At 47.6% G+C, this 27511-nt stretch overlaps 1 long non-coding RNA gene across 1 annotated transcript in view; it reads left to right on the top strand.

Annotated features, from left to right (window-relative positions):
• Positions 1-3443: 3443 nt before the first annotated feature.
• Positions 3444-27511, top strand: part of LOC142291549 (uncharacterized) — a 36018-nt gene continuing 11950 nt past the window's right edge. The window contains exons 1-2 of the long non-coding RNA XR_012750507.1: positions 3444-3531; positions 22585-22685. This is a non-coding gene — a long non-coding RNA (uncharacterized LOC142291549). The remainder of the gene's footprint in view (positions 3532-22584; positions 22686-27511) is intronic.

The following is a 27511-nucleotide window of genomic DNA, read 5'->3' as shown; positions in this document are numbered from 1 at the left end:
GAAAAATCCAATAGCTATATGTAAAAATGAAAATATGACAATGATATCTGCATAACTGCTATGAACTTTAAGAATAAAGAGAAATGTCAGATGGTGGTGGATATGCTGGATTCCGGCATTTCTTTACTAACTTTTGAGGAAGCGACACGGCGCTTTCCAGCATTCACGCACAAACCTTTCTTAGTCCTTCAAGCTCGTAGCTTGGCACTAAAAAATATTGCTCAAGGAGCAGGAGTAGGGTAGAAAATTGGACACTTTTATCCGTAACGCTACGACGCATGCCACCTCCACTAGCCAGATATACTCGTTGCTACGTCCTCACTGGAACTGGGAGGAGGAGAAGGCGGGCCTGGCGAAATGGAAAAAAAGAGTTCCCGGAATATACCCTGTCTCTAGTAAAATTAGTGCCATATGCTAGTTACACAGACATGGCTTTGCGGGTCTTTCATAGGGCGTACATACGGTATCACCTCTGGTTCGGTCCAGAATGTCATCTACAATATACGCTTGCGCTAAGTGTGGTCTGGAAAAAGTTACACTATACCATCAGTTTTGGGAATGCACGCAAATTTTGGAGATGTGGAAACAAGTACATCTGAGAATCAAAGCACATACAAGATTAAATTCCAGTTAACCCCTCAATGGGCCATCTTTAATATCCTAGGGGAGACTCAGCAAAGTATCCCAAGGGGAACAAAGGCGGCACTCTCTATTTAAGCAGTGGCCACTAGGAAAAGCATTTTACACCAATGAATAAACCCGAATCCCCCAACTATGGCATTGGTTGACACAAAAATCAAATTTCTGTTTAAAATGGAGAGATTGGAGACACTGACAAACAAGGAAAAATTGACCAGGACATTTTTTGAAACATGGAGTCCATACATCCAGACACTCCCCATAGACACTAAAAATAGTCTTAGATCACAATTTGAAAATACCTCATGGTACCTGCGGCAGGTCATTGGAGGGCACAACCCAATACCATAAAGATCTAGGTTTAGAGCGAGGACACGCAGAGGTCGGGAGGGGGGAGGGGGGTTGGGATTCGAGGAGATACATTATCTGTAATTTTGTAGTTTAACATAATCATATTGTATTGTATTATATGATAACTGATTATCTATTTTTGTTATTAAAAACTAATAAAAAGGTTAAAAAAAAAAGAAAAAAGAATAAAGAGAAATTTAGCTATTGAATTGATCATTACAGCAGAGCCCCAACACCTCGTCACGGTATTCTCTTACATTGCTAGGGACCCATTTATTCCCCTTGCACTGTCACTGGTGTGCAGCCCTTCTCTTTACATAGTGAATTTTTTTTAGGGTTTTTTGCACCCAGTTCAGACTTAGCATGGTGTTCCAAACATTAGTTCTTAATTGGTTTGTAGTCTTTCGCTTGTGAAGCCGGCCCCACCCACACCTTGCCGGTCCACATTATACGCATATATAGCCTGGGTCTCAGCTTTCAATACATGGTAAGTTTGTTAACTGCATGAGGGACATACATTATCTAGGGACCCCAACGTAAGAGAATACCGTGACGAGGTGTTGGGGCTCTGCTGTATTGATCAATTCAATAGCTAAATTTCTCTTTATGCTTAAAGTTCATAGCAGTTATGCAGAGTCCATTGTCATATTTTCATTCTTACATATAGCTATTGTATTTTTCATGTCAGTATTCACACAGCAGTTTCTGCTTTACATTTATTCCCCTTACATAGTCACTGGTGTGCAGCCCTTCTCTTTAAATAGTTAAATTAGCTCAGACCCAGCTCAGATTCCAGGGAACATGGTCTCCCCTGGGTGCACTGACAATCCGTGAGTGTTAGGGCGGCGTCACACAGAACGATCTATCGGGCGATCGTACCCGCCCCCGTCATTTGTGCGTCACGGGCAATTAGTTGCCCGTGGCGCACAAAGTCGTTAACCCCCTGTCACACGCACTTACCTCCCGGACGACCTCGCTGTGGGCGGCGAACATCCTCTTCCTGAAGGGGGAGGGACGTTTGGCGTCACAGCGACGTCACACAGCGGCAGAGATGAGCGGGGCGTAAACATCCCGCCCACCTCCTTCCTTCCTCATTGCCGGCGGGACGCAGGTAAGCTAAGTTCGTCGTTCCCGGGGTGTCACACGGAGCGATGTGTGCTGCCTTGGGACCGATGAACAACCGGAGCACAGAAAGAGGACAGACATTTTGAAAATGAGCGACGTGTCAACGAGCAACGATAAGGTGAGTATTTTTGCTTGTTCAGTCGTTCGTAGCTGTTACACGCTACAATATGTCTAACGATGCCGGATGTGCGTCACGGAATCCGTGACCCCAACGACATATCGCCCGATATATCGTAGCGTGTGACGCCGCCCTTAGGGTGCAGTAGCTGGATGGAATGGATGGACTTTGCTTGTGATGGAGCTCCCTCACGCACGTCCTCCCCTGTCAGCGGCCATATTGGATATCCAAACACCCAGTTTTGACGTAATCCACACGAGGTCTTACAACGATTCCGGCTGTGCTACATAATGGAGTCCCAGCGCGCGGGCACAGAACATGTCCAGATGCTGTTGTCTTCAGCCGGAGACTGAGCGGTGACATCACTCAGTTTATTTGCGGTCATAGCTGAAGGTTCCCATGGTACCGCAACTGTGACTGCAGAAAACAAACAAAAACTCTTATAAAAACCTCTCAGGAAAGAGTGCGTCTAGTCTGTGCTCAGCCCCGGGCCATGTTCACACACAGACTAAAAACTGCACCTTTTCCTGCAGGAATCCACAACCAAATACTCAATAGCAATCTGCTGTGATTAGTGCTGTTTTTGCCACTTTTTTTTTGTTACGAATTTATCATGTTTTTAATTATTGCAAAACCCGGAGTTTCTGAACTTAAAAATTAAATTGCATTTTATGGTTTAATAATAAACCTGAGGTCAGATTACTGCACAAGAAAACCGCAGCGTTACCGCACTGTGGTCTCGGGGTCTGCTATCTCTATTGCAACAGGTCCATGCAAACACTAAATCCGCAGCACTGTGGCCCCGCACAGGAAATCAGTGAGAATTCCGCGCTGTAATCCGCCCGCACACATACAGGCAGTGCCCGCTCCTCCCCTCGGCCACACAGAAACGCTGTGCAGCGGCTATCACCCCTCAGAGGGCACAGCTAATACACAACTGTCAGCATGAGCAGCAGATAACTACAACCAAACGAGTGGTAGCGAGGGACAAACCTCCCTTTGGTGTTTATGATGACCGTCCCTTTTCTGACAGAAATGAACCTTAACGTCTACGTCTTCTGTTTTCAGGAAAAACGTATAGAAAGCGTGGTCCGCTGTACATTGCTCGAAGGGCAGTTTGGCGTTATTTGATCTCCAACAAGATGGCCGCATCCGAGGACATGAGAGCTTCGCGTATCTTGTCCTCTAGAGTCAGCCTCGTGTGACGTCATCACAGCTGTCCGCGATTTTTCGAGATGGCAGCTGAGACGCTGAAGAGTAGTGTCCTCCGCATTTACAATGCACGGGCTCCTGCGGGCGTGAGTACTCCGAGCTGTGGGGAGAGCCCCGGTGTCTGGTCGGGTGGGAGCTCAGTGCACGGACACGGTTTACAGGAGAGATTCCACTTCAGCAGTGAAAGCCCATGTGTCCCAGAATCGGGGCAGTATTCTAATATATTCCGTCTGCTCCCCAGTGTGTGACCTCTTCCTGAGCAGGGATTTTCAATTTCTTCTCTCGGGTTCAGGGCGCTGCATCTGGCGTCAGGGCATCTGTACTGGGAGTAGGGGGGACGGCGGGGGTCTGTACTGGGAGCAACGGGGACGGCGGGGGTCTGTACTGGGAGCAACGGGGACGGCGGGGGTCTGTGCTGGGAGCAGCGGGGACGGCGGGGGTCTGTGCTGGGAGCAGCGGGGACGGCGGGGGTCTGTACTGGGAGCAACGGGGACGGCGGGGGTCTGTGCTGGGAGCAGCGGGGACGGCGGGGGTCTGTGCTGGGAGCAGCGGGGACGGCGGGGGTTGTGTACTGGGAGCAGCGGGGCCCGCGGTGGCCTGTCCCGGGATCGATTCTTTTTAATCTCTTTATTAATGACCTTGTGGATGGGATTGATAGTAAAGTGTCAGTCTTTGATAAAAACACCAAACTATGTAGGATATTAAAAATGGACCTTGATAGTAAAATATTACAAAACAATCTGTATAAGATGTCAGAATGGGCAGACACTTGGCAAATGAGATTTAACCTCTTCACGACCATGGATGGATATATCCGTCATGGAGCGTGTCCCGTTAAGCCCCGCCCCCTGCTGCGGGCAGGCGGCAGCGGTCGGCACACATATCAGCTGTTTTCAACAGCTGACGTGTGCCTGCATGTGGCGAGTGGAATCGCTTCCACTCGCAACATTTAACCCCTTAAATCTCGCTGCCAAAGTCTGGCAGCAAGATCTATATGCGCGCGGCCATGATTTTTACTTACCGCCGCCCCCACCGGAAGTCACGTGCGTGATCACGTGACTTTCGGTGGTTGCCATCGTAGTACAGGGTCATGTGATGACGCCTGCAGCTATGAAGTTTCACTTTCGTTTTCCCTCGGCCGGGAGCAGAGAGAAACAGGAAGTGACTGAATCTGCTGTATAGCTGTGATCAGCAGATAGATAAGAGCGATCGGATTGCTGATCGCTATAGCCTCCTGGGGGGACTAGTAAAATAAAATTTTAAAAAAAAGTTTAAAAAAAACAAAAAACTAAACGTTTAAATCACCCCCCTTTCCCCCCCATTGAAAATTAAAGGGTTAATAAATAAATATACACATTTGGTATCGCCGCGTTCAGAAATGCCCGATCTATCAAAATATAAAATCAATTAATCTGATTGGAATTTTTTTGCCACTACACCGTTTACCAAACGCCAAAATTACGTTTTTTGGTCGCCGCAAGTTTTATGCAAAATGCAATAACAGGCGATCAAAACGTAGCATCTGTGCAAAAATGGTACCATTAGAAACGTCAGCTCGAGATGCAAAAAATAAGCCGTCACTGAGCCATAGATCCAGAAAAATGAGAACGCTACGTGTTTCGGAAAATGGCGCAAAATGTGCGCCACTTTTATTGGACAAGCTTGTGAATTTTTTTTAACCACTTAGATACAAGTAAACCTATACATGTTTGGTGTCTACAAACTCACACCGACCTTAGGCATCACATAGATACATCAGTTTTACCATATAGTGAACACCCCAAAAACTGTTGTGCCATCACACTTTTTTTGCAGTTTTTCCACACTTGGAATTTTTTTGCTGTTTTCCAGTACACCATACGGTAAAACGTATGGTTTCATATAAAAGTACAACTTGTCCCGCAAAAAAACAAGCCCTCGTATGGCAAGATTGACGGAAAAATAAAAAAGTTACGGCTCTCGGAAGAAGGGGAGCAAATAAACAAAAACGGAAAGTGCCCCGGGGCTGAAGGGGTTAAAGGTGACCTGTCACCAGTTTTTCAGCCTATAACCTGCGGCCACCACCAGTGGGCTCTTATATACAGCATTCTAACAAACTGTGAGCCCAGGCCGCTGTGTAGAATGTAAAAGTCACTTTTTTAATTCTCACCTGAGGGGCGGTGCAGACTGGTCGTATGGGTGTCTCTGTTCTCCAGTTCCGGTGCCTCCTTTTTAGGCCATCTTTGTCCGCCTTCTTCTAAAGCCTGGGTGCATGACGTGTCCTACGTCATCCATACTAGCCAGCATTGACGTCCTACGCAGGCATACTTTGATCTTTGAATAAGGACAAAGACGAAAGAGGAGGTGCGGGACCCGGAGAACAGATGCCTATTTGACCAGTTTGCTTCGCACCGACCGTTAGCTATTCTGAACATCCGGTGACAGGTTCCCTTTAAAGACCTTGCTGCTGATACATAAAACCAAAAGTCCTCTTCAGGCCTACATCTATTCTATTCTCTATTAATACTGCTGCTGGCTGCTTTCAGTGTAGGCATAGCTGCTGGAGGAGGGATAGTGTTGGATTAGAGGCATATATCCAGGGTATATTGCTCTACAGTCCTATCGGTATACTGCTGCTCCAACCTAAGTGCGTTGGTCAGGGCACAGGTGATGTTATGGGATGTGCAGGTGTAAGGTGGTGAGGCACATCGGGAATGTATTGGCGGCTGGGGACCGAGTACCGCAGGACAGCTGCAACTATCGGTCTACAGTCAGAATATGTAAGCACACAGCACCCTGTGTATGTTCTCCATCTCCACAAGGTCTACGTGCAAAGCTTCCTCTTTAATGCGAACCTGTCGGTGCAATATGTAATCAGAACCACGAGCGGTTCTGGGTGATATTTTTATTCCCTGCCTAACCTTCCCAGGCTATACTAGCACACATAAAGAGATATTTAGAAAAAGTATTTCTAAAGATCCTATGATGGGCTGCTGATAAGTCTTTGGCTTTATGATCTTTTGTTGTTTCTATGGTATTTCTATGGTACATCAGATGAAAGGCTTTTGTGTGTAATATATGTTTTCAACATTTTGTGTGTGGATCTTGGAGATGGGAAAACCCCTTTAAGCTTCAATAGGCTTCATGTGCAAATAAATGCTTTCTCCAATCTCCTCCTCTTTTAGGGTTATTTCCACTATCAATGCCCAGAACTGTCAAAGCTGAGCGATCCCCATTATGTATTTCCAGAATACTTGGGAAGAATTAGGAAAAGCAGCAGCAACGTGTCCGGATAATGTATATTTAAGAGTACGAGTAATACGAGGTATTACTGCTAAGGCTACTTTCACACATCCGGCTTGAGCCCTGCGGCTCAATCCGGCTGTGCAAGCTATGCAACGGATGCGGTGAAAACACCGCATCCTTTGCATAAGTTTTTCCCATGCGGCCCGCCCGGTTTTTGCCGCTTGCGGCATGCTACTGAGCATGCGCAGTGGCAAAAACCGCATGCGGCGGCCGGATGCGGTATTTGCCGCATCGCGCCGCATCTGGCCGCCATAGGCATGCATTGAGAGATGCGCCGCATCGGCCGAATGCGGCGCGATGCGGTTTTTTTTGCCGCACGAAAAAACGTGCCAGGCAACGTTCCATCCGGCCGCCGCATCGGCTAAATCTGCCGCATGCGGCAAAAACCGGATGGAACGCAAGGCCATGCGGCACAATGCGGCACTAATTAAAGTCTATGCAGGAAAATCGCAACCGGCAGCAAAAAAAAACGGTTGCGATTTTCCTGCAAAGTGCCGGATTGTGCCGCAGAAGAAAAACCGGAGGTGTGAAAGTACCCTAAGTCTTTGGCTTTGTGATTTTTTTTTTTTGTTTCTATGGTAACGAATGTTACATAACATGAAAGCCTTATGTGTCTAATATATTTTCAGAATGTTGTTTGTTCCTTGTAGCAAGTGTTGTACGCACACGGGAAAACAAAATGGTGGAGTCTAATGGGATATTCACAGCCACTGAGAGGAGAGGAGAGAGAAAATTCTTGTTTCTGCAAGGAAAGTCCATGAAGGGTATTCATGGTGATATGTCACAGACATTGGGGATCAATATCCTTCATATTCCACATTTTAGGAACTGGGTTGTGAAATTTAAAACGGGCCACTTCAGCAGCAATGATGAGGAATATCCTGGATGACCGAGAATGGTTGTTCCTGAGATCGATGCTGTGTACAACCTCATCCTGGAGAATCCACGAATTTCAGCTAAAGCCATAGCAGACATCATGGGGATTACCTGTGAATGTGTTTGTGTCATTATCCTTGAACATTTGGACATGAGGAAGCTATCTGCAGAGCGGGTCCCCAAATGTCTGACAACAGATCAGAGAAGCATGCGAGTGAAAACTTCCCAGTCCATTTGTCAGCGTTTCCGGACTGATAAGAGCTTCCTGGATTATCTGGTCACAATGGATAAGACCTGGATTTACCTGTATGATCCTGAAAACAAGGAGCAGTCAAAAGAGTGGAGGCACAGTGGTTCTCCTCGTCCAAAGAAGTTCAGAGTGCAAAAATCAGCCACTAAGATGATAGCTTGTGTGTTCTGGGATAAGGCGGGCGTGCTGCTAGTGGACTACAGTGGAACCTCGCTTAACAAGTAACCCAGTTAACGAGAATTTCACTTAACAAGCAAAGCTTTCTGTAAATTTGTAACTCGGTTTACGAGCAAGCTTTGCTGTATGAGCAAAATCCTCACCGCACACACTTCCGGTTCCGTACATCCACCACGCTCTAACCCACTCTTGCAGTCCGCACAAACACGCACGCACATACAGTATTATGCTCACCTTACCTTCCGTTCCATCGCCGGCCTCATGGAACTTGTAGTTCCCCGGTACATCGCGACAAGGGAGGAATCCTCGCGACGAACTACAAGATCCAGGAGGCCAGCAATGGAACGGAAGGTAAGGTGAGCATAATGTGTACCTTCCGTTCCATCGCCGGTCCCCTGGATCCTGTATTTCGCCGGTATAGGCTGTGCATCTGCAACCATAGCGACGAAGCAGGAACTTCCTCTGTCACCACTACTCAAAGGCAGCGCGCTGACCAATCAGAGGCAAGCGGCTCCTGCCTTTGACATCAGCGCTCTGGCAGCGGAAGTTGTGATGGTAACCAGATACACAGCCCGTACTAGTGAACAGCAAGTCCCAGAAGACCGGCGATGGAACAGAAGGTAAGGTGAGCATAATGTGTGCGTGGGTTTGTGTGTGGGTTTGTGCGTGCTTGTACGTGTTTGGAATAGCACAATAGGGGACCAAGATGGGACATTTAACAAGTTGTGGAAGGAATTGTCTGCATTGCAATGATCTCCTATGGGAAATCTTGCTTTGCTGAACGAGTAACTTGGTTAACAAGCACACTCCCAGAACGGATTGTTCTCGTTGATCAAGGTTCCACTGTACCTTCAAAAGAGTTCCACCATCAATGCAAGGTATTACATTAAACTTTTGGACCAATTGAAGGCAGCTCTGAAGGCCAAAAGGCGCAGCAAGCTGTCCAAAGGAATCTTGTTCCTACAAGACAACGCCTCCGCTCACACTGCACAAGCGACCAAGGCAAAACTGGCAGAGCTGGGCTTCCAGCTGGTTGACCACCCACTTAATTCACCAGATCTATCATCTGTTTCCAAACCACCTCAACGGTACCAAATTTCACACCATTTCTGATGCCATGGCTGCTACATATGCCTGATTTGAGGCACAAACGAAATCCTTTTTGCTAGGCTTACAGAACTTGGAATACCAATGTAAGAAGTGTGTTGACATCAGTGGAGAGTATGTGGAATAAATGTAAAGTTTCATCATCCTATCTCGTTTCTTTCTTGTTAAAGCGAAAGACTTATCAACAGCCCCTCTTATGATATGTTAATGAGCGCAGGGACTAGTCACAAGGGTGTTACTTCCTGCGCTTATTCCAGCCTCTTACCATGTTAGCATGTCCATAGGGGCGTGCAAACATGCTATTTAATGCAGCGTCATCAGCGGTGATGCGTGTACCTATGTCCGCTGTCACCACCGATTAGAAGTCCCGGCATTTCGGTTTTGCGCACTAGACCTCTCTGAAGCCAGGACGCGTACACCCAGCTTCATACTGGGTATGACTAGAAGAGTTGGGCATTCAAATTTGCAGTGAGAGCGGACACATGTACGCGCGTCACCGCTGATGTCGCTGGGCATTGAATAGCATGTTGGCGCGCCCCTGAGGAAATACTAACATGCTAAGATGGTAGAATGAGCGTAGGAACTAATGCTTTGTGACTAGTCCCTGTGCTCATTAGCATATTATATAGGATGTTTCAAAATACTTTTTCTAATGATCTTTATGCAGCTAGATACAGGGACGGTTAGGCAGGGATTAGCAATATGTACTCAGAACTGCCTGTGATTCTGGGTGCATATTGTATCTGACAGGTTCACTTTTAATTGTGAGTGTGAGTGCACACAGAAGGGGGATGATTTCTCTGATTATGGTGTCATAGCCGCTCGCCATCTTGGTTGATTCCTCAAAGTTTTGTCAGTTGATTGAAGGACGCCTGAAGGACCTCCTAAAGATTTGCAGCGATTGCCTCATGATTACCCTGTTGATATTGTTGAGGAGGAAGGACAGGAAAACAATGAACCGTATACCTTTCTTTGGAGGTTAAGGGGTGTATGGGAATACACCGGGAAAAAAATGACACCTATCCCATGCCCAGGGAAGTGTGTGTGTGTGTGGCTGCTCTGGGGAACAGTTTTCCGCCTTCGCCCTGTCATGCATCTGGATTCGAACCCTTGAGTCTGAGGAACGAGATATGGAAAGTTTTCCTTGTAGTGTGGGTCGAGAAGGGTGAACAACCAGTAATTGGTGTTGGCCAAATTGCATGCGGCTCATGGGAAAGGCTTCGGGACATAAATGGGGAACGCGCGCAGCGCACCTTTACAAATAGCTCAGGCAATTCTGTGTAGGTTTTCTGAAAGTGCTGAACCACTAAGTTGAGCACGTCGGCCAGGCCCGGTACATGTGCGAGCTTGCCAAGCTTCAGACCCGCCACTAAGTTACGGCCATTATCACACATGACCATGCCTGGTTATACATTTAGCAGTGAGAGTCACAGATCTGTCTGGTCTGTTATTGCTTTCAATAACTCTGTGGCTGTGCTGTTTGTCACCTAAAGAAATCCGTTTCACCATAGCCTGTTGCCGCTTCCCTGAGGCAGCGCTTACTGCTAATGACTGATATGCATGTAAAAGCTCAGCCCAGACCTGCAGACTGGCCATGTTGCATTTATTGTGTGTGTATTTGGTAAACGGCCAGTAGTTGGCCACATGGGGTAAGCTGCTACTTCCCTTGGTGCTCTCAGGCTAGGGAGAGCTAATGGCATGGAGGAGCTTAGTTAGTAAAAAGCTTAGGAAGACAGGAAATGACAGGAGAGTCCCCTAGAGTAAGAAATGGATACCACACCTGTGGGAGATGTGCGGTTAAACCCCAAGGAGCAGAAATTGAGACCAACAGGGTCAGATCCCGGCACCGGACACGTGGGATCCTGGTGAGAGGTGGGCTGACTCAACCACGTCCCAAAAGGGTGAAGTCTGGATGGCCTGGATTTTGGCTGCCCCCTGGTGTATACTCAACGAACCCCCTTTCCGGGCTGAAGGTCATTGGGCTCCTCAGGAGTATGATTTGGTTCTGATGAACTGGGACAAAAGAGTGCCGTCCCCAGGGACCCTTGTCACTGCTTATAAGCTAATCCCTGTGGGTGGGAGACGGACCCCGAAGTGGACTACATGACTCTGCCCGACATTGTGAAGATGAGAGAGGGGATGAGGGGTTCTAGGAACAGAGTACCAGGGACGTAGCTATACGGTAAATTTAAGAATATTTAATTTAGCTTTATGTTCCTCTGCTGTCATCCGCTGGTGCTGAGAAGTTGGGGGTCAATCCAGACCTCGTAGATTTGAGAACAGTGAGCATGTCAGCATTGTCAGTTGCCAGGTCACTGCGCCTATCAGTTATTATGCTTCCGGCTGCACTAAAAATCCACGGAATTAACTTTTAATTTCAATAAATAAATTTTAAAAAACTGCATGAGGTCCCCCTATTACCACCGCACCAGGGCAATCTGTAAGAAGCGGGCGAAGCACCAGAATTGGTGCATCAAATGCAGACTGCTATTTCTGACTAGGAAGGGCACAATAACTATGGACATTCCCAGCCTGATAATACCAGCTCTCAGCTGTCTGCTTTACCTTTGCTGGTTATGAAAATTAGTGGTGACCTCACTTAATTTTTTTAATTTGTTTATTTAATCAAAAAAGTTATAAAATAAGCTCCACAGGGTGACATTTTATTATGTGTGTCGCTCTATTATCTACCTCTTCAGATCTGACATAGCTATAGAGACTTTTCTCCAGTGATTCATGTAAAATCCTTTGCTGTTAAATCAATTCAAAGGGATATAACCATTTACAAAGAGACAATGGGGGAATGTGTAGGATAAAACCAGATCCAGGGCACAAAATAAAAACATTTAGGGTACCTTCACACTTAGCGATGCAGCAGCGATCCGACCAGCGATCTGACCTGGTCAGGATCGCTGCTGCATCGCTACATGGTCGCTGGTGAGCTGTCAAACAGGCAGATCTCACCAGCGACCAGTGAACAGCCCCCAGCCAGCAGCGACGTGCAAGCGACGCTGCGCTTGCACGGAGCCGCCGTCTGGAAGCTGCGGAGACTGGTAACTAAGGTAAACATCGGGTATGGTTACCCGATGTTTACATTAGTTACCAGTGTGAGCAGGGAGCAGGGAGCCGCGCACACTGAGCGCTGGCTCCTTGCTCTCCTAGCTACAGTACACATCGGGTTAATTAACCCGATGTGTAATGCAGCTACATGTGCAGAGAGCAGGGAGCCGCGCACACTGAGCGCTGGCTCCTTGCTCTCCTAGCTGCTGTACACATCGGGTTAATTAACCCGATGTGTACAGCAGCTACATGTGCAGAGAGCCGGAGCCGGCAGCACAGGCAGCGTGAGAGCTGCAGAGGCTGGTAACTAAGGTAAATATCGGGTAACCACCTTGGTTACCCGATGTTTATCTTGGATACAGCTTACCTCAGCTGTCAGACGCCGGCTCCTGCTCCCTGCTCGCTTCATTTGTCGCTCTCTTGCTGTCACACACAGCGATCTGTGTGTCACAGCAGGAGAGCGGCTTTGAAGAAAACGAACCAGGGCTGTGTGTAACGAGCAGCGATCTCGCAGCAGGGGCCAGATCGCTGCTCAGTGTCACACACAGCGAGATCGCTAATGAGGTCACTGCTGCGTCACAAAAAGCGTGACTCAGCAGCGATCTCGGCAGCGATCTCGCTGTGTGTGAAGCACCCCTTAGTCTGAAAACATGTGTAAATAAGGACAAAAGAAAGTAAACCGAGTGAATAATGGCTCCAGGGTGTGAATGTGAAGAGACTGGCAGAGAACTAATGAGGGAACAAATGAGCAGTCCAGGTGTAAAATAACCGCACATCACCATTATAATGTGTAATGCGGCTGTACCCCATGCGGGAGAATAGTTATCATATGAATGTGACCCTGGAACTCCGAGAGGGGATAAATGTGACTCTGAGGCCAAACAGGTAATCCCTGTGTATCATTCACTGCTGTCTAAAAAAAAAGTATGCAGAAAAAAAATCTGCAATTATTTTTGTCTATCTTTTAACGGATTCCATTTAAAGTCAATGGGTGAAAAAGCACCGAAAGAATTGACACGCTGCAGATTATTGTCTGCACCAAATCTTCAAGTCATAAATAAGCAACGTGCGGATCCCCTTCAGGTTTAGTAACATCTGCAGTTACACGTCAGAATACACGATAAAAACACGCCATGTGTGCACACAGACTTAATCTGAGTGTGTAAGGAGGTTAAGACCTCTGCTTTGTGTCATTGAAGGGAATCCTTACTTCTGGAGGTCGTGTGATGGAGGCAGAGGCGCTCGACTCCTTACACAACCGTGCGCAGAGCCGTGTCCTATATTGATCACATCATCACGTGATCGGGAAAAGTTTTAATTCTCTGTAAGAAATAGAGGATCCAAATTGTTGACAGCAAGTGGCACTGAGGTTGAGAAATTTGCAAAATTGCGCAGCATCTAAAATCGGGGCATTGGGCACTGCATCTAGTGTCAGGCACTAAATCTAACATCGGGGTGCTGGGTGCCGCCTCTTGCGTTGTGGCGCTGTATCTAGCGTTGGGCAACTAAGCACTGCATCTAGCATGGAGCCACTGTATGTATGGTTGCCGGGCGCTGCATCTAGCATCGGGCACTGGAGACATCATCGGGGTGCTGGTCGCTGCATCTAACATCTGGGCACTGCCTCTAGCGTCGGGGCACTGGTCACTGCCTCTAGTGATGGGCCACTGAGCACTGCATCTACGGTAGCACCGGGCACTGTACATAGTGTCGGGGCGCTGAGCGCAGCATCTAACATCTGGCCACTGCTTCTAGCATCGGGCACTGGAGAAAGCGTCGGGGTGCCGGGGCACTGCATCTAACATCTGGGCACTGCCTCTAGCGTCTGGGCACTGCCTCTAGCGTCAGGGCACTGTACATAGTGTCAGGGTGCTGGGCGCTGTATCTAACATCTGGGTACTGCCTCTAGTGTCAGGGCACTCGTCACTGCCTCTAGTGATGGGCCACTGAGTACCGCATCTAGCACCGGCACTGTACATAGTGTCGGGGCGCCAAGTGCAGCTTCTAGCATCAGGGCACAGTACGTAGTATCAGGGTGCCGGGCACTGCATCTAACATCTGGGTACTGCATCTAGACTCAGGCACTGCCTCTAGCGTCGGGAACCTGGTCACTGCCTCCAGTGATGGTCCGCTGAGCACTGCATCTAGCATTGGGCACTGTATGTAGCGTCGGGGTGCCAGACGCTGCATTTAACATTTGGGCGCTGTATCTAGCGTCAGGGCTCTGCATGTTGTGTCGATGCGCTGGGCACTGAATGTAGCGTCGTGGGCGCTACATGTAGCATCGGGACGCCAGGTGCCGAATCGAACATCGGGGCACTGTACGTAGTGTCGGGCGCTATATCTAGCGTTGGTCACTGCCTCTAGTGTTGAGCCGCTGAGTGCTGTATCTAGCATTGGGGTACTGGATATACCATCGAGGCGCTGCCTCTAGCGTCAGGGAGCTGGGCACTGCAGCCAGCTTTGGGCCACTGATCATTGCATCTAGCATCAGGGCACTGGATGTAGCGTCGGGACGCCGATTGCAGCATCCAACATTGGGGCACTGTACGTAGTGTTGGGGTGCTTCATCTAGCATCGGGGCACTGCATGTAGTGTCGGGGCGCTGCATATAGGGTGCTTTACACACTGCGACATCGCTAGCGATCTCATTAGCGATGTGACACGCCAGATCGCAGATGCGATCTGCTGAGATCGCACATGTGACAGGTCGTTTTTGTAGCGCCGATGTGCCATCTCGGCAGATCGCATCTGCGATCTGGCGTGTCACATCGCTAATGAGATCACTAGCGATGTCGCAGCGTGTAAAGCACCCTTATGGCTTCGGGGCTTTTTATCCTGTGGTCACAGAAACGCAGCTTGTGGCCCAAACAATGCATGAAAAAACACGTGTTTAGCCTCATTTTTATTGAGGTTTTTTTCTGTGTTTTTTTTTTTTTTTAAGGAGAATCAAAATAATAGGATAATTGATAGATGGCTAGAATAGCTAGAAAGAAATAACAGAATAGCTCGATAGAGCGATAGCTAGCTTGGCCAGCTGTTTTGTTAATTATTTTCTGGTAAATAAATGACGTGGGGTCCTTTCTCTTTTGTCATACCCAGCACAGGAATAGCAGCAATCCTCAGCTGTCTGCTGTATCTTGGCTGGTTATGAAAAATAGAGGGGATCCCACGCTTTTATTCTTTTAATTATTTGATTTAATTTAAAAAAAAAATAAAAATGTGGGGTCCCCCCATTTTTCTAAAACCAGCCCAGGTGCAGCAGACAACTGGAGGCTGATGTTATTAGGGTGGGAAGGGCCATAGTTATTTGTCTCTTTCCAGCCTAACAATAGCAGCCTATAGCTGCCTCAGAACGGGCGCATTCACTAAATGCACCAATTCTGGTGCTGGACCCAGCTCTTTCCATTGTCCTGGTGCAGTAGCAAACTGGGTAATAAATGGGGTTGATGCCAGCTGTGAATTGCCAGCTGGCATCAAGCCCTCGTATTAGTAATGGGTGGACGTCTAGCAGACACCCCCATTACTAATTCCATTATTTGAAAGTAATAAAAAAAAAAAAAATATTAGAACAAACCACCCCGACTGATCTCTCGGTGACTAATTTATTAAAATTTTCTTAAAATACCAAAGGTCCGCCGTAATCTATTTCAGTGTGCCCCAACGTTCCAACGTCCCAATAAAGAGAAATTAAACACAAGTCACCCTCTTTTCCAATTTAATTCCCTGTCAAACCCCTAATCCAGGTCCACCGTAATCCAAATCTGGGGTCCCCACTTCGATCCCATACTTGCTGGCACATTCAGTGGACAACATACCATCCCTCATTGATTGTGTGAGCAGCCACTACAGGCCCACACACACTGCTGTATTTGCTTCCCTGCAGTGACCAGAGAAAACCTCACAAGGTCAGCCCAGGTCACTGCAGGGGGGCACACAGCGGTATGTGTGTGCTTGCAGGGGCAGTGATGTCACAGGGTCAAGTGAGTTCATTCACCTGACCCTGTCACACCACTGCTGCTCAATATCGTGACTCACTACCGGGTCGTGCGGCACTGACGTCACACGGTTATTTGAATCCATTCTGAATTCACCTGACCCCATGATGTCACTGCCGGGCGACTTGCTATATTGTGTTCCCAAATCCCCTTCATGCATTTTTGGGTGCGTTTTTAGTCACCAAAACACAGTGGAAACTCTAGCTATTTGCAATTTGCATTTATCATTGCATTTTTAATCACCTCATTGAGTTCAATGGGTGAAAAACACAGAATTGACATGCAGCATCTTCACAAACGCAGCCAAAATAAGATGCACTGTGCTGACAGCAAATAGAAATCTCATAGCCTTTGCTGGGGGAAGGAAATGCATGGATTTGAGGGCATCTTCGAGACCTCAAAACTTCACTAAGGGTATGTGCGCACTAGGCGTTTTTTTTCACGCTGCGTTTTTATGTGCGTTTTTGTCTCAAAAAACGCACGCGCGGCTAAAAAACGCGGCAAAAACGCATGCGTTTTTGCCGCGATTTGGTGCGTTTTTTGCTGCGTTTTTGCTCACTGCGTTTTTAATCAATGCACAATGCCATTAAAGATTGTTGATGAAAAAAAAAAAAAAAAGTCTGATGTCATTTCCTTCTTCAAAATGTTCATTGTATGCATGAGAGCAGCCAGCAGCTGCAGAACTACAAGGCTCAGCATCCTCCATTCACTAGTGTATGCAGGAGAGCAGACAGCAGCTGCAGAACTACAAGGCTCAGCATCCTCCATTCACTAGTGTATGCAGGAGAGCAGACAGCAGCTGGAGAACTACAAGGCTCAGCATCCTCCATCCAGGACTGTATGCAGTTTTTTGCCCAAAAAGAAAAAAAAAATGACATGGGCTTCGCCATATTTTTGTATGCTAGCCGGGTACAGCAGGCAGGTACGGGCTGCCCCCAACCCCCAGCTGCCTATTTGTACCCGGTTGGGAACCAAAAATATAGAGAAGCCCTTTTTTTTAATTATTTCATGAATTTCATGAAATAATTAAAAAAAAAAAAATGACGTGAGCTTCGCCTAATTTTTGAGTCCAGCCGGGTACAACTAGGCAGCTGGAGATTGGAATCCACAGTGCAGGGTGCCCAAGATTTCTGGGCACCCCCACTGCGAATTGCAGTCCGCAGCCACCCCAGAAAATGGCGCTTTCATAGAAGCGCCATCTTCTGGCGCTGTATCCAACTCTTCCAGCTGCCCTGAAGCCGGGTGGCTAGCTAGGTAATAATGGAGTTAGGGCTAGCTGTATATTATCAGCTAGCCCTAAGCCCGAAATTCATGGTGTCATGCCAATATTAGACATGGCCACCATGAATTTCTAGTAATGATAAAAAAAAAAAAAACGCACAGAAAAATATTTTTATTAGAAATAAAAACACAACACAATTAGTGACTCGATCTTTATTGAAATAAAGAACCCCCCTCCGCAGTAATCCTGGGTTAGGGTCCCGCGCCGTCCAATCCGGATCCAATATCATCTGATCGGTTTGCTGGAAGGCAAAGCGATCAGATGATGTGTCAGGATCAAGTGCCTGAATCCCATCACACATCAGCTGATTGTATAAAAGCCGATTATGCAATCAGCTGATGCATCGGTGCAAAAAAAAAAAAATAATACTCACTTATGTGCTGTGCTGATTACCGGCAGCTCCTGGAGCGATCGATTGGACAGGAGTCTGATCCCGTCCGATCGCTACAGGAGCTGCCGGTAATCAGCTGATGAAGTCCCCTGACGGCAGGATCAGCTGATAGCCGGCCGGGCACGAAAAAGCCGGCGAGACTACGATCAGCTGATGCGTCAGGTGACTGCATCAGGTGATCCACCGCCAGGTCCTGCAAGCAAGGTCCTGCCCCGGGGAGACTGCACACAGCCAGAGCGACGGTACCGAGACAAGGGCTGGGAGCGGGCATGGCACCGGGACCCTGCAGACAGGTGAGTATATATGACATTTTTTTTTTTCTACTGTTCACTTTTGTTTTCGCCGCTGCCTCCACCTCCCGCCCGGACATGGCGCCGCACGGAGCTGACATGCACAGGACGGGAGGTGGAGGCAGCGGTGACGGTACCGGGAGGATTCATGCTTCTGTGTTTACCAACAGAAGGAATCCTCTTCCTGTACACGTCACTATACTGCCCACCCATTGCGTTTATAGCTGCGTTTTTAGTCATAGAAACGCGGCTATATGCGTTTTTCATTGCGTTGTTGAACATCTCATTGAACTCAATGGGTGAAAAACGCAGTGAAAAACGCAGAAATAATTGACATGCTGCATTTTTGTGGTCACCACAAAAACGCAGCAACAAAAAAACGCTGTGTGAGGACAGCACTTCTGAAAACCCATAGACATTGCTGGGGAAGCAATGTCACTGCGTTTTCAGCACAAAAACACGGTAAAAAAACGCCGCTAAAAACGCGGCAAAAACGCCTAGTGCGCACAAAATGCAGTAAAGATGCAGTAAAGATGCAGCGTGTGGATAAGACCGTAATCTGAGTGTGTAAAGGGGTTAAGACCTCTGCTTCATGTCATTGAAGGGAATCTTTACTTCTGGAGGTCGTGTGATGGAGTCAGAGGCGCTCGACTCCTTACAGAGCAGTCACCAGAGCCGTGTCCTATATGGATCCCATCATCACGTGATCGGGAAAGGTTTTGATTCTCTGTAAGAAATAGAGGATCCAAATTGATGACAGCAAAGTGAGTTTGAGAAATTTGCTAAACTTGTCACCCCCGCCCACCAATAATCATACATTCTCAGAATTGACCCTTTTAAGTCTGTAGCAGATGGGGAGCTTCTGTACAAAACATGACAAAATGCATCCAAAATCCTTAAAGGTTTGCGCAGCTCATTTTCAACCAGAGCTGACATTAGAAATGGAAAGATGCTGCTGCACAACTGTACTGTGCCCATTAGGAGTCGCACATGTGCCCTAATATACAGTAGTTAATCTGCACGATTCCTGCCAGTGCCAAGAATCAGACGTGTGCTTTGTCAGCTGTTCTGTCACGTCCTGCAGCGTCTCTCTGCACCCGAGGTACGTTTAAGAGGGACGGCCGCTGCCACCATCACATAGGACATAACTCACTGCTAACTAGTGATGAACAAGCACTACCATCCTCAGGTGTACTCGTAACTAGTGATGAGTGAGCACTACAATCCTCAGGTGCTCGGTACTCGTAACTATTGTCGAGCAAGCACTACCATGCTCGGTACTTGTAATGAGCAATCAGATGCTTGTATGGGCGCAACTCAAGTACACAAGCTTAACAGATGTCATTGAGGAACTCGAGCATTTCACCCATTGACTTCCAATATACTCGGATACATGGATGGGCGTGACTTGTGTACCAACAGCTTGTTACGAGCACCTGAGCATGGTAGTGCCTGCTCATCACTACTTATGAGTACTGAGCATGGTAGTGCTCGCTCATCACTAGTTACGAGTACAGAGCACAGCTAACTAGTGATAAGCGGGCACTACAATGCTCGGGTGCTTAATATTTATAACTAGTGATGTGCGGGCACTACAATGCTCGGGTGCTCAGTACTTGTAACAAGCAGTTGGATGTTCACGACTTGAGTACCCGAGTATATTGCAAGTACGAGCGTCCAACTGCTCTTAATGAGTACAGAGCACCCGAGCAAGGAAGTGCCCGCTTATCACTAGTTAAGAGTACAGAGCACCCATCATGGTAGTGTTCGATTATCACTAGTTACGAGTGCCAAGCACCTGAGCATGGTAGTGTCCGCTCATCACTCGTTACGAGTACTGAGCACCTGAGCATGGTAGTGTCCGCTCATCACTAGTTACGAGTACTGAGCATGGTAGTGCTCGCTCTTCACTAGTTACGAGTACTGAGCATGGTAGTGCCCACTCATCCACTAGTTACGAGTACTGAGCACCTGAGTATGGTAGTGCTCGCTCATCACTAGTTACGAGTACTGAGCATGGTAGTGCTCGCTCATCACTAGTTACGAGTACTGAGCATGGTAGTGCTCGCTCATCACTAGTTACGAGTACTGAGCATGGTAGTGCTCGCTCATCACTAGTTACGTGTACTGAGCATGGTAGTGCCCGCTCATCACTAGTTTCGAGTACTGAGCATGGTAGAGCTCGCTCATCACTAGTTACGTGTACTGAGCATGGTAGTGCCCGCTCATCACTAGTTACGACTGCCGAGCACCTGAGCATGGTAGTGCTCGCTCATCACTAGTTACGAGTACTGAGCACCCGATCATGGTAGTGCTCGCTCATCACTAGATTCAAGCACCTGAGCGTGGTAGTGCTCGCTCATCACTAGTTATGAGTACTGAGTACCCGAGCAAGTTAGTGCTCGCTCTTCAGTAGTTACGAGTACTGAGTACCCGAGCATGGTAGTGGTTGCTCATCACTAGATTCAATCACCTGAGCATGGTAGTGCTCGCTCATCACTAGATTCAATCACCTGAGCATGGTAGTGCTCGCTCATCACTAGATTCAATCACCTGAGCATGGTAGTGCTCGCTCATCACTAGATTCAATCACCTGAGCATGGTAGTGCTCGCTCATCACTAGATTCAAGCACCTGAGCATGGTAGTGCTCGCTCATCACTAGTCAGCAGCAAATTGCCTATGTGATGGGGCAGTGGCTGTCGCTACTAAAGGTACCTCGGGTGTGGAGAGACGCTGCAAGACTTGAGGACATCTGACATGGCACGTGTCTGATCCTTGGCACCGAGCACCCAAGCATGGCAGTGCTCGCTCATCAGGAGTTAAAAGTTTCGAGTATGGTAGACCCGATGATGCTGTGTGCCTGAACAATCACAGTAATGCCAGTAGCTAAGATGGCTACAGCATTACTATGCTTGGCTGGCAGTCCCTGCATGTTTACTGGCTGATAAAAAGCCTGGAAACGTGGGGCGTGGACTCAAGCATGGCGCTCGAGCAGCCGCCATACTCTATCGAGCAATCTGATGCTAAATGCAGTGCACAGTGCCCAACACCCGATGACCTCTGGGATACTGGTGACCTCTGGGATCACACTGGTTGAGAAAGAGGTGCTCAAGCTCCATTTATTGAGTGTGGGATTGTGTGTGCACACGCTCAGCCCCTGCGGTGTCAGTGCGCACAGAGCTAAGGAGTCAGATGTTTACAGATGTGTTGAATTTTCAATCGCTGGTCGCTAATCACTCTTGACTTGTTTACCGTAGACTATAATGCAAGTCACATGCGATTGCGTCTTGGCTGTTCATTGACGATGTGATTGTCGCTCTATGATAGTGACACCTGGAAGTTACACAGATGTATTTGGTTCCAGCACACGTCGTCTCACGGTGTGGCCCTTATGAGAGCGGCCACTATTTACATGGACTATATAGAACAAGTGGGAAGTAAGGTCGGTCTGTAATAAGGTCGGGAGGGGGCCAGAGGGTCTGTCCCCAACATTTATGACCCTAAGTAGAGCCTCTAAGGGTGTGTGCACTTTCTGACTTTTTTCAGGTGGTAGAGGCAGCGAGAATATCGTCATTTATTTGTGGTGGGTTCCAGGGGAAATCTGCCTGAATAACAGACCCCTAGGCTCTGGGCACGCAGGTTATGGAGGAATTCAAAGACCATGACTTGTTTCTAGCAGAAATAGCTTCTGGAAATAAGAAATAAGGCTAAGTGCGTACGCTGCATCTTTATGGTGACCACAAAGATGCACGGTTTTAGTCCCCAAAAAACGCACCCTCGGCATGCATTTTTTACAGCGTTTTTGCCCAGAGCTTTTTTGTTTTTTTGGGGGGTTTTTCGGTCAAATCTATTGACTGTAAGGGCTCAAAGACGCTGGCAAAAATGCAGAAAGAATTGACATGCTGCATATATGTGGTCACCACAAAGATGCAGCCAAAATAAAGCTGCAAAGTGCGGACAGAAACTGAAATCTCATAGACTTTGCTGGGGAAGGAAATGCATGCAGTTTTGGAAGCAAAAAACGCAGCGTTTGCACAAGGCCTAAAAGGAACAGTAAAGGGGGAGTCCCCATAAATAACAGTAGGAAGAGTTTATCCAAACCATTTCAATGGAGAAGGATCTGCTCCATAAAACTTCAGTCTCTTTGTGAACGTTCTCTAAGGCTATATGCACATGAAGATTTCCAAGGAGTTTTTGGACCAGAAACCGAGCGAATATTCTCCAAATTCTCCTCCAAAAACCTGGAGTTTCTGCTCCAAATATTCTGTGTGCAAAACCCTAACAATGCGTAAACGATACATAGACGGTCAATTGTCTTCCTCACCTTGTGTAACAATCCGGGGTGGTGGAATAGGGGGTCACATTAAAGATGTGGGCGCCGCCGAAAAGTTTGATCTGCTAACCTGATTGTTTGTGTTTTAGGGAGGCCAGCAAGTACCTGAGCGATGTGCTGCGCTCTGTGAATGAGGTGGAGCTCGAGGATGTCATCGACAGTATCATTGATGGCGTGGAGAAGCAGCCATGTAAGTGTCTGGTTTTGTTTTTGTACCTACCTTGCATTAGGCCTCATGTCCACTGAACTAGTGCAGTAATGTGATGTCAAAAAGCTGCCCGGGGCTCATGCTGCACCTCCATTGCCCCCTGATTTTTGACAGTATTTTCTTATGCAGACACTAAATTACCCCTGGTTGAAAAAAAACACTAACCTCCTCCACAGAGGCCCAGACATCTACATTGGCACGCAGATCCCTATAGCCACCAGAGACCAAATGTTATATTAAAAGCTGTGACACAACTTCCCATGAACCTCTTGAATGCAAATCCATCATATATGGTAGCGGGCGCTACCATGCTCGGGGACTCAGTACTCGTAATTAGTGATGAGCGAGCACTACCATGCTTGGGTGCTTAAAAAAACATAAAAACAAAAAACAAAAACAAAAAAATAATGCTTGGGTGCTCTGTACCCGTAACTAGTGATGAGCGGGCACTACAATCCTCGGGTGCTCTGTACTCGTAACTAGTGATGAGCGAATACTACCATGCTCGGGGACTCGGTACTCGTTAAGAGCAGTTGGGCGCTCGAACTTGCAATATACTCGGGTACTCAAGTCGCGCCCATCCGAATAGCTAACTGCTTGTTACAAGTACCGACAGGGCCATATTTGGGGTTTATGCTGCCCTAGGCACTGTCAGAGGTGGCGCCCCATTTTGATCAGTCAGATTAAGGGTATGTGCACACAGCATTTTGTTTTCAGACAGATCCGCCCTGTAACCCGCCCAAAAAACCCAAACTCTAAATATTAAAGAAATGAACTCATACACTGCAATGTAAACGACTTGCTGTTCATATGTTCAGTCTTTGGATTTTTTTTTAAGCCCGTCAGGTTTCCTCAGACATGAAGCGGCTGACAGTGACCGGTCCATTATATGGCGGCTGCTGCTTGGATGCCGCTTACTAGTGCATTTAAAAAATAAGTAAAATCCAGTAGCTAAAAGATGTTGGAAAAAACAACCAAGAAGCAACAGCAAAAAAAAAAAAAAAAATTTGCTTCAGGATAAAATGATGACTGTCCTGAAGTGTATTCTGTCTGAATAACTCAGGGGGTTCACAGATATCTACAAGACGTGTGCACATTCCCTGATCGAGCCCAGAGCCTTCAGATAGTAGTTAAGACCTCCATACACATTAACCTAAAGTGGTCTAAACCCGCCAATATCAACGGGTTCTGCTGACAGTTCAATGTGAATGGGAGGATCTCAATTCTGATTGTTGGGGGAATAAGGATCCAGCATGTCCGATTACGGAGTGTAGATCCTATTGTCCTCTAAATGATAAGCTGCTGCCGGAGATGTCTAGCAGCGGCTCTAATAGAGAACACAGGAACACTTTGCAGAATGAGTGCTCCTGTATATGGGAGAGCCGAGCAAGATAGGTGTCAGCTGAAAGATCAGACTATACTGTATGGGGGCTTTAGTCTATTACTTATTCGGCTGACACATGCAGATAGCTGTATTTTTAGTCCAGCACGCTGACCCTATGTTTTAGGATCAAGACTGATAAGGTAAAGATTACAACAGCCACATGGCTATCACCAGAACTACCATCAGTACAGTAATACATAACTAAAACCACATTAAATACAAGAATACATAACCAAAACCACAGTTAGTACAGTAATATATCAACAGAACTACTGTCAATACAGTAATATATCACCAAAACCACCCTAAATACAATAATACATTGCCAAACCCACCCTAAAGACAATAATACATCACCAAAACCACCATCAGTACATGAATACATTGCCAACTTCGTACAGCAAATCAAGTGCAGTGTCAGGTTAGACCCATATACATATATGTATTGCATTAACATACAACTCCCAGTATGTCCTTAACAATGGTAAGGAGATGCTGGTAGTTGTTACTAGCCATCATTAGACTATGGACCATATAAGAACCACAATACTGATTAGTCCCAGGCAGTTGACTTAACTTTTGGAGGAGATCTTATATGTTTAGGTCTATTAATTCTGAGGAGATTAGTAGGGCAGAGGTGGGCTCAGTAGGGTGAAGGGGCATCATGGGGTGGGACTTGAGACCCCCACCAAATGCTCAAAAGACCTTTTAAATGCACAGCTCAGGAGACAGGACTATGAAATTTTACTCCCGGAATCCATTCTGCCTGCATGTCCTGGTTCTCGGAAACACTCGGGGCCACGGTAGTCGGACCCCCAGCGATTGGAAAGTTATTCCCCATCCCAAGGATAGGGGGTAAGTTTCCAATGGGAGAAAACTCCTTTAAAGCAGCATTAACACTGCAGCCAAAGATGGGAAACTGATTTATCTAAACAGTGTCCATCACCCGATGCACGAGCAAAAAACTTTCATTCGTCAGGTGAGATAATTTTTAAGCTGACTGAAAGGGAATCTGTCACCCCAAAATGACACCTAGACTGCAGAAATATTTATATGGGGGACATGATCTGTGGAGAAGTAATCCCACCCATATAGAGTTCAGCTTAAAAGGAACCGGTCACGTCCATGTTTAATATTAAACTGCTCCATTGTCTTGTTAGTCAGAAAATGTGCATCACTTACGTTGCGTCACTAACAAGACATTGGGGGCAGTTTAAAATTGAAAAAGGGTGTAACAGGTTCCCTTTAATATTCACTGAAAAAGCCACATTTATTTGATATGAAAATGAGGACATTTCTGCGCGGCCTAAGCCTGGGTGCACGATACCACCTAATATAGGAAAATACTAGCCAGGCCTTTGTCTTGATTAATAGTGATCCATTGGTGGGAGTGAGCACCGTAACACCAGATCTCCTGACTGCACTGCACCCAACACTGTGGCACACTCCAAGCGTCAGTGTGGGTGTGCACACAACACAGGAGGAGCACAGTGAGGAGGGGGACACGGCGCTGTGATGTGCTGTCTGCTCACTTCAACAACCTTCCTCCTTATTGAATCTGCAGTCAAATACAGGCAGCAACCAGGTGTCAGAACGTACCTGCAGTTACATTGCATGCACACCCACACTGGCACTGCAGTCACATTGCGTGCACCCACACTGGCACTGCAGTCACATTGCGTGCACCCACACTGGCACTGCAGTCACATTGCGTGCACCCACACTGGCACTGCAGTCACATTGCGTGCACCCACACTGGCACTGCAGTCACATTGCGTGCACTCACACTGGCACTGCAGTCACATTGCGTGCACCCACACTGGCACTGCAGTCACATTGCGTGCACTGGCACTGCAGTCACATTGCGTGCACCCACACTGGCACTGCAGTCACATTGCGTGCACCCACACTGGCACTGCAGTCACATTGCGTGCACCCACACTGACACTGCAGTCACATTGCGTGCACCCACACTGGCACTGCAGTCACATTGCGTGCACCCACACTGGCACTGCAGTCACATTGCGTGCACCCACACTGGCACTGCAGTCACATTGCGTGCACCCACACTGACACTGCAGTCACATTGCGTGCACCCACACTGGCACTGCAGTCACATTGCGTGCGCACCCACACTGACACTTGGAGTGCTACTCTGCTCCTCCAGTGTCAGGACACGTGCAGAAATGCTAAGTGATTTTAGACAGCTCTGACTCTCACCTAAGGATGAGGGACTGTCTTTAATATGCAAATAGGACGGTGCACATCTGCACCAAGACACCGGCCACACCAGGGGGAACAGAACAGTCTGCATATATATAATAAATATTAAGTCAAAAATGTACATGCCGGGGCGTGGCTATGTAGCCAAGCAGAACGGTCGCAGGCTAGAGGGGCTCCCATGATCTGGACTTAAAATCCTGCAATATACCTGGCAATCAGTCCCCAATCGACAGCCAGCTCTTCCTCCTGCAAGGAGAAACTCACCTACAGCCCAGCAACTCCACTGGAACTTTCCCCAGGCTTCTGGCAGTGGTGGTGAAGATCTGTGAGTCTGGAGAGGGAGACACGGTGGCCATTTTGCCTGCATGCTGCCAGCTCTGCAGAGTGTGTGCAGCGTCCTCCAGATCTGACAATTGGAGACCCACTCCCCACGGAGATAAAAAGGATCCGACTGGAGCAATTAGCTGTGCTCAGGAGAGCAGTGGGTGGCCTTGAAACCGGAGACACAGTGAGTGCTGGAGGATATTTGCATTACAGGCCTCAGGCTGGCAGTCAGCATGAGGCAGCTTTACACAGCCTAGCAGCGGTGAAGGGACTTTAACCCCATATGTGCTGGAGGATCTGTGGTGTGTGCCCTGAAAAAAGGGACCCACGGCTCTTCCCCAGACACACAGTACACCTCTAAGAATTCCTCTCCCCCCTCCCATCCCCCACAGTATAACCCAGCTACAAACTGCTAGCCACATATAATACAGGGGCTTGGATTGGGGACCCTCATCGCTGATACCTAACTCCATTGTTGTCATCCAGCTACTGGGAGGTGGGCAGGAGGCCACAAACACCCTCTCCCTGATTACATATATACCAGGAGAGGTATCATGAGTCCCCCCAAGAACTCAGGAGCCGCTGACAAGCTCAAGGAATTTGCTAGAGGGAACCCCTCAGACACCCCCAGAGCTATGAGGGCTACTTCTCACAAGGGTTCAGAGAACCATGGGGATCAGAAATCAACAGCAGAGGATAAAGGAGGCCAAGATGATCTGACCCTGAGACAAGTATATGAACAATTGTTACAGGCGATATCCACGTGTAAAACCTCTCTTTCGGGGAAGATTGAGGAGGTACGCATGGAGATGGGCTTCTTACGTCAGGATCTGCAGACCCTGAAAACACGTACCACTGAAGTCGAGACAAGGGTATC

Source organism: Anomaloglossus baeobatrachus, chromosome 2 (genome assembly GCF_048569485.1).
Source record: "Anomaloglossus baeobatrachus isolate aAnoBae1 chromosome 2, aAnoBae1.hap1, whole genome shotgun sequence".
NCBI classification, from domain to species: domain Eukaryota; kingdom Metazoa; phylum Chordata; class Amphibia; order Anura; family Aromobatidae; genus Anomaloglossus; species Anomaloglossus baeobatrachus.
The sequence above is the reverse complement of the archived record's forward strand: the minus strand, read 5'-3'. Positions and strand labels throughout refer to the sequence as shown.